Below are 7,926 nucleotides of genomic sequence, written 5' to 3' on the forward strand. Positions count from 1 at the left end.
GGCACATCTCCTGGACCTGCGCAGACACCACTCTGCTGTTGCTCAGCACCTCAGGACCGTGTCTCTGGGCAGGAGGCACTTCAGCTCCAGCCAGCACTATAAATAAAACCACAGTCTTTAATCCCGCCAAATAGGTTCTCATTGATTTTACCTATTCCTCCTCCTCCCTCCTACATCCCTTTGATATGTGAAGTCAGCTGCAGAGGAGCTCAGGGAGCTGCCAGCCTGGCAGGGAAAATGCCACCCCCCAGGCCCTCTGCCCAACGATAGCTGCTCTCCCCTGGTTTTTGGTCTCTGAACCTGCAGCACTGCTGAAGGAGAAGAAACAAAGCTCCCCAGTGGAAGTTTGCTGGCTAATTATTTATTCATGTCCTCCTGATAGCGAATTGCCAGCAGGGAGGCAGCCCTGAGCCCCCCACCATGGGGCAGAGGATGAGGAGGAGGATGGAGAGCTCTGCTGATGGGACCTTCTTGCTGTGGCTCACCACAAGGAGTTCACTTCCTTCTCCAGCTGCCTCGGTAATGGTTGTACCAGTGACTATGATAAGGGGTCCCATCTCAGAGGCCCCTGGTCCCCATTATGGAATGGGTTGAGGGCTGGCCCCAGAGTGGTCCCAGGTCCCTTACAGGTGCTGCTCAGCTCCCCCAAGATCAGGCAGTGTGTGAACGCCTGCTTGCAGCAAGCAGTCACTCTGCATGCAGGAGCTCCCCGTGCAGAGATTCTAGCAACAGAAACTAATGCAGCAAAATCACAGCTCACTCACTCAGTCTTCCTGGCACTTGACAGAATCTCGAGAGCTTAAAAAGCTGCAAGATGCTCTCATTCCCATCCTTTCCCTGCTATCCTTGCTGCTCACTGCCTCTGCTTCGGTGGGGGGGACACAACGTGCAGCACTTTCCCAGGCACACGGTACCAAGTTGAGCACGGCAAACCCTTGCCATGCAGCAGGGAGGCCGCGTGCTGCCCGCCGGAGCGGGGCTGCGGGTGACTCATCTCCATGCAGTATGCAATTACCACGGCAAGAGCAGGGCCCTGCTGTTCTGCACAGGTATCTGTGTCAGACAGGGCTATTTCCAGCTCGCTCCGCACTCCCGGCTCCTTGGAGAGGTAAGGAATACAGCCGCCTCGCTCCTCTGCCTGCAGCGGGGACGGGCACGGTGTTCTCACAAGCAGAGAGCCAGGGGGTTGGATGCTGCATCCAAACACCCCAGTTCACAGGGGGGGAAGGAGGGAGTGGTGTGGATTTAAGGGCACACACACATAGTCCAAATGGAGACACCAGGAGATGCAGAGAGGCTGCACAGCTCCCGTTGACACCAGCTGAGAACCAGGGGAGGAGAATTTAGAGCTGTTATTATTAGCGATGCTGGTAGCGCTGGGAAGGAGGCAGCAGAGATGGGATAAAGCAGAGTTTGGATAACGCTGTGGCCTGGAAAGGCAGGGGAGGGACCAGGATAAAGTGAGCAAAGCAGTGTGTGGCAGCACTTTCCTCCCTTGATGAAGTGGATCACTGCGAGCTCAGTGGGGCAGCATCCCTGTCTCCTGATCTGTGCATGCAGCATGCACCATCCCCCATCAAGCTGCTCAGCCAAACCACACGCAGAGAGTGAGGTTTTTGATTCCCAAAATGTTTGCCTGGGACTTTGCTCATTACTCTTCCCTCTGGTCACTGTGAGCAGGAAGTGGGGAAAGCTCAGGCATTGAGTGCTGCCTGGATGAGCTCCAAGCGAAAGGCTACAAACTTCCAGCCACAAGCCTCGTCCTGCAGGCTGTGATACGAGGGAAGCTTGCATATGTGATACCAACGAGCCTGGGCCACTCTGTGCCCATGCAGTGTGGTGCAGCGATGACATTTCTGAAGCCCCAGGGACAGCCTAGACCATGTATCAGGGTACACCATGTGCCCTGTTTAACTACCCTGGAGATGCGGGTTCATCACCCAGCTGGGCACACTGGAGGCAGGTAAGGGAGATCACAGCTGAAGGAGGGATGGATACTGAGCCAGGGGCTGGGAGGGCTCCATGCACATGCCCACCAAAGCCTGGCTTGGGAGGAGCACGAGGCTGCAATCAGACCTCCCTTCAGTGTGGGTTGTGTCCCCTGAGCACAAGCCACCAGGCTGCAGGTGGCACTGAGCACCTCCATCCTTTCCACACTCCCTGGCAGAGCCCTTGACATGGGAGAACTACAGTTTTTATGCTGGGAACATCCCTGAATCAGCCCCAGCACCGCCTCCAAGGCCTCTGTCACAGCTTGCTGCCGCGGTGCCAGCTTCGCTTTAAAAGCATTATTTATGTCTAATAAAAGCTGAGCTAAGCAGCGGCATTGTCGGGGTGGTAAAAATAAACCTGCAGTGGTTGTCACAACTGCCGGCATTCCCGGGAATGCGGGGCTGGCAGAACCCCCTCCAGCCTGCACTGCCACATGGGCAGAGGAGGAAACATCCGGCAGCGCGTGGATGTGCAGGGAAAGCAGTGCCTGCTGGGGGTTAATGCACAGGGCACCTTTGTTACTTCCTAAATATTCGAGACCCTTCATTTAATTTATTGCATGCATAAATGAGCGAAGATGACATAAACAATGTTGGGGAGGATTTTGTTAAAGCTGCTTCATCAAAAGAGCTATGTTCTATTAAAATATCCATGTTGCAGTGCACTGACACCACGTTAGCAACAGCAATAAGAAATGCTGTTTGTCCAGATGAAACTACGTTTCCAGGGCATGGATCTGGCAGCATAGAGGCAGTGAAGGGCTGAGACCATAAACCACGGTGCATGGTGACATCTTTGCTTGCCCAGGGAGCTGTGGTGCATCACGGGGCAGCGTTCCATGTCCCAGGCTTGCAGCCAAGCTGGGATCTTCATGTCCAGGTTGTCCCTGGAAAAGTCCAGCCCTGCAGCAGTGTCCCATAAGGCAGCGGAGCGGGAAGCAAGCAGGAAACATGAAGGAAGCACGCAGGAAGCAAGCAGGAAGCATGCAGGAAGCAAGCAGGAAGCAAGCAGGAAGCAAGCAGGAAGCATGCAGGAAGCATGCAGGAAGCATGGAGGAAGCAAGCAGGAAGCAAGCAGGAAGCAAGCAGGAAGCATGCAGGAAGCAAGCAGGAAGCAAGCAGGAAGCACGCAGGAAGCAAGCAGGAAGCAAGCAGGAAGCACGCAGGAAGCAAGCAGGAAGCAAGCAGGAAGCATGCAGGAAGCAAGCAGGAAGCAAGCAGGAAGCATGCAGGAAGCAAGCAGGAAGCAAGCAGGAAGCATGCAAGAAGCAAGCAGGAAGCAAGCAGGAAGCAAGCAGGAAGCATGCAGGAAGCAAGCAGGAAGCATGCAGGAAGCACGCAGGAAGCAAGCAGGAAGCAAGCAGGAAGCACGCAGGAAGCAAGCAGGAAGCAAGCAGGAAGCATGCAGGAAGCAAGCAGGAAGCAAGCAGGAAGCAAGCAGGAAGCACGCAGGAAGCAAGCAGGAAGCAAGCAGGAAGCACGCAGGAAGCAAGCAGGAAGCAAGCAGGAAGCATGCAAGAAGCAAGCAGGAAGCATGCCTTGCTCATTTCCTGAGCATCTCTTCTTCCCCTGGTATTCTTTCTGTCAGATGGGAATGAAGCTTTACCTGAGGTTCCAGGCATAGCCCATCCCTGCTCCCTACCACTGCAGCTCTGGCCATCCCCATGGCTGGACAAGGGCAGGATGCTGCTCCAGGGCTCCTCTCAAGCTCAGTTTCCCCCAGGTTTTCCAAGCCAGCCCTGTTTTCAGGCGCGAGCCCCGTTCCGGCTGTGTTTGAATGCTGCCTGGCCACAGCAGAGAGCAGCCACGGCTGGGACGAAACAAAACCTGCATTCACGGGCGGTCATTTAAATTCCCAGCAGCGGATCCCTCCCGGCATGCTCATGCCTGCCCTCCTTTGCTGTCCACAGGCACTGTCCCGGCCTTTTCCCGAGGGTGATAGAGGAGCGAGTCTTGCAGCAAGTTCAGCACAACCATCATCCCTCCTTCTCCTTGTCCTGCCTCCTAAAACTAAGTGGCCACCCCCTGGGGGCTGCTCCTTGCTTGTGGGGGGCTAAACCCACTGGGCTTCAACCCCCCCATGATGCCTCCTCCCTGCCTGGTGCACTGGGTCATACAGAGCTGCAGGGATCCTCAGCCTCACGTGCATGGCCCCTGCACTTGTTTACTGGTGCCCTCCCCCCCCCCCCCCCACCTCATTCCCATTTCCCAGCTCATTCCCATGTCCTCATGATGGTGCCTCACACCCTGAGGCTGAGCCATGCCACGGGGTCATCCACCCAGCCCACCTTCAGCCCCACACCACACGGCTCCACGGAACACAGCCCCTGTGCCAAAGGACACGCAGGCCCTGGGGCAGGGCTGCAGGCAGCCGTGCACCCCCGGACACCCCATAAACCCACAGTGATGGGTCTGGGGCTTTGGTGCAGCCACAGGACCCCAGCAGGAGCCGAGCGGCACCTTTGGGTGTGCTCACATGAGCAGGCAATTGCTGGCGCGTGTCCTGGTGTGGTTGTTTAACCCCAGACCTGCTTTCCCATGCGGCTGCTGGCACAAGGGAGCAGGCAGCAGCACGCCGGGCACCGCTGTGGTTCTGCAGCCGGAGACAGGCAGCGCTAGGGAGAGATGGGGTGAAACACGGCCTGCAGCCCCAGTGCAGCTGTGGGCAAGGGTGAGCTTAGGGGCCTCTGTCCAGTTCCCATTCCCATGGTGGGAAGAAGTCATGGATCAACATGGACCGTCTGGGATGGAGGGAGTGAGCTGCAGCCACATGGAGGGCACAACCTGCTGGGGATGTGCCCAGCCCTGGGCAGAGGGTGCTGCACTGGCAGCAAGGATGGGTGCTGCAGAGGGAGGAGAGGGACGCGCTGCTCCTGCCGGATGTGCGCAGCATGCCCAAGCCTGGGCTGGGAATGCTGCTGTGGTTTCATGTAGCTGCAGCCCATCAGCAGGGTATGAGGATGTGCCACCCCAGCTGGAGAGCTGCATCCACAGCAAGCACATAGGGTGCTGCAGGGCAAGCTGAGCCCCATGAAGTGGGTGCCTGTGTCCCACTCCTGCCCCTGCGACCTGTATGGGGCTGGAGCAGACCTATGGCTATGGGAAGGCTGGAGGGGGGAAGACGCCACTTAAAGCCCCAAGGAGCCGGGGCTCCAATTTCAAAAGCTGAAGTGAGGGTTTTGATCTGTATTTGCTCAGTGAGTTAATGACTTTATTTCTGATTTGATGCTCTTGTCTCTGATGACTCAGGCACGAAAAGGGAGAGCAGATAAGAGCAAAGAGGCCCGGCCAGAGGGACGCTGGTGGCTGCTCAGTGCCCAAAGTCCCCCAGCCTGGATCCCTTCCAGGAGATTCCAGAAATGCTGTCAACAATGGGAGTGGGACTGTGGGCACAGGAGGGCAGCAGCCTGGGGAGGTGAAAGGAGAAGCAGCCATCCCCGATAAGAGATGGTTTTGTCCCATTATGGCTATGGCAATTGCGTTAACAGAGCGCTATGTGTGTTATACAGCCCAGTTAGTGCTGTGCTGCCTTGTCCCTCTGACCTCGTCCTCTTCGGAGAGGAATAAACCTCTCTGATGGGAGGAGAGGAAACCTTCTCCTGCCCTTGACACCTCCAGCTGGACCCTGTGTCTGCCTATCCCTTGCCCCAGCCTGGGGATGTTAATCAGTCCCAGAGCAGCCCAGCCCCTCCTGCCTGCATTTCTCCATCATGAGAAACAAACAGATGTGTTTAGCCTGAATTGGCTGGTTTAGATTGGGAGGGCAATCCCAACCTCACTGCTCCCTGTTCCCCCCCGAGCCTAAATAAAAAGCTGTGCAAAACACACATTTTCTTTGGTGAGGTTTCTCCATCACTTGCTTCCAAGTTCATCAAGCCCTGCAGAGACGTGAGCAGAGCTCTGCAGCTGGAGGGCTAACATCTCAGCTCTTCCAAATAAATAGAAAGTGACCCAGTTTCTTTATTTTTCTCTTTTCCCGAAGTTCAAACACCCAAAAGATGAGGCTGTAAGTGGAAGCCACAAATAGATTTCATGAGGCTGGAGATGAAGCAGGGGAAACATCTCAGATACAGTGGCAGCACATCCTCCCCGGGGTTAGCTTTGGGTCTGACCTCAGCTCAAGTGCCACGTTGCCTCCCAAGTGCTTAGGGAATCTGTCACCCCCTGTCCAAGCCCAAAGGCTCCGCTGCTCTCTGCCCACAGGCACAGTGGGGTTTGGCCTAGGCGAGGTCTGGGCCTGGCTGGTGCAGGTGGGATGCTGTTTCACTGGTGTGGTGCTCCAAGGAACATCCCAATGCCATGGTACAGCTTCACAGCTCCAGGCTCTGCTGGCAGTGCATCTGCATGCACCTCAGCTTCCAGCAGGGAATGGCTTAGAGTGCAGGAACCCCTCTCTCCCTGGTTTGTTTGAAGGATGTGAAGGGGGCTCATATGGTCCCTGCACCCCTTGGGGACCAGGCTCTTCAGAGGCAGGGTGGGAACCTCCCCAGGAATGCTCCCATCAGCTTTGCTCCAAGTATTAAGGTGAGCAGCAGAAAGTGCCCAGCCTCCCACTATTCCTATCACGTCCCATCTGGAGACAGAAATCTGCCTGCTGGCTTCACAATTAAAATTGAAATGATTTGATTATGGGGCTTCATTAGTAAAAAACAAACACCAGACAGCCTTCCCCATCCGCGCCCAGCGCTCCTCCCCGGGGCTGTTGTACGTAAATCCCAGCCAGGATGCGGGCTGGGCACACAAAGGGGGTTCGTGCCTGTAGCTTGTAGCTATAGCTGGGTGCAGCCCAAAGGAGGCAAACCTTAGACTCACAAATCACCTCTTTCAAGTAGAGGTGTCTGGGATTGAGGGCTTGGTGGACTGCTGCCTGACAGTGGGTGTAGCGATGGCTTCGGCAGCAGGAGGTTTCCCACACTCACAGACCATACTGGGGGGTCCCACAGCTCTTGGGGCTTCTGATTTACACTTTGACTCCATTCCCGTCATCCTGAGTCTTTGCCATTTGGCCATTTGCACCTTCAGACCAACCTGGACTTGACTTTGCCAGGTCCGTTTCCCCTTCCCGCAGCTGGCTCATCCTGCAGGAAGGGCTGAGCCAGCACGGAGCAGGCTGCCCGTGGTGTGTGCAGATGCTCGAGCCCCTGAAGCTGCGGCAGTTCTGGGGGAAGTAATTCAGTTAACACTCGGGGCATTGGGAACAGGCTGTGCAGGCTGGGAGAGGAGGAATCTGATGAAGGAAGGCTTGGGAATGCTGCTGGGTTGGAGTGCTGCTCACCCTGCTGCTCCCAGAGCCTGGTCTTCTCCAGCAGATGGGATGGCTCTGGGCAGTGGGGAGGTGAGGTGGGAATTAAGCAGCCTTTCTGCCTCCAGTGCATGGTGCAAGGGGAGAGCTTTGGAATGGCTCCTGATGCTGAATTGGTGGCCTCTGCTCCAGCAAAGAGTTGCCTTCAGGGTCTCCCCAGAGCCACACTGGGGCCATGCCTCTAGTGAGCAGCCAGCATGGCTGGGAGCTGGCTGAGACCAAGCCATGGTGCCTGCAGAGCAGAGCCCAGGCTGTCTGGGGCTCAGCAGCACCTTTAGCCCTCCCTGCACAAGGAGGGAAACTCGGGCATGGAACTGCAGAGCTGGAGGTTGTAGCCACAGAGCTCAGGCTGGCTCAGGAGCAGGATCAGCAATGGCAGCTCTGACTGCAGCAGGGGATGATGGCAGAGCCTGGTGGCACGCATGGATCACACACACAGCTTCATCCTGGGGCAGGGGACTCATCTGCTCTCACACAGGGACATGACCAGAGGTGAACTCCAGAGCCCCAGTGCCCAAAACGGCTCAAGGCAGAGCTGCCTTTGCAGCCTTGGGGGGCACAGGCCCCCAGAGATGCTCCAGGGCTGTGTTTGGGATGACTTTGCACGGATGTGTTTGGGAAGCTGCTGCAGTC

The sequence above is a fragment of the Melopsittacus undulatus genome, chromosome 10, assembly GCF_012275295.1.
Source record: "Melopsittacus undulatus isolate bMelUnd1 chromosome 10, bMelUnd1.mat.Z, whole genome shotgun sequence".
NCBI classification, from domain to species: Eukaryota; Metazoa; Chordata; class Aves; order Psittaciformes; family Psittaculidae; genus Melopsittacus; species Melopsittacus undulatus.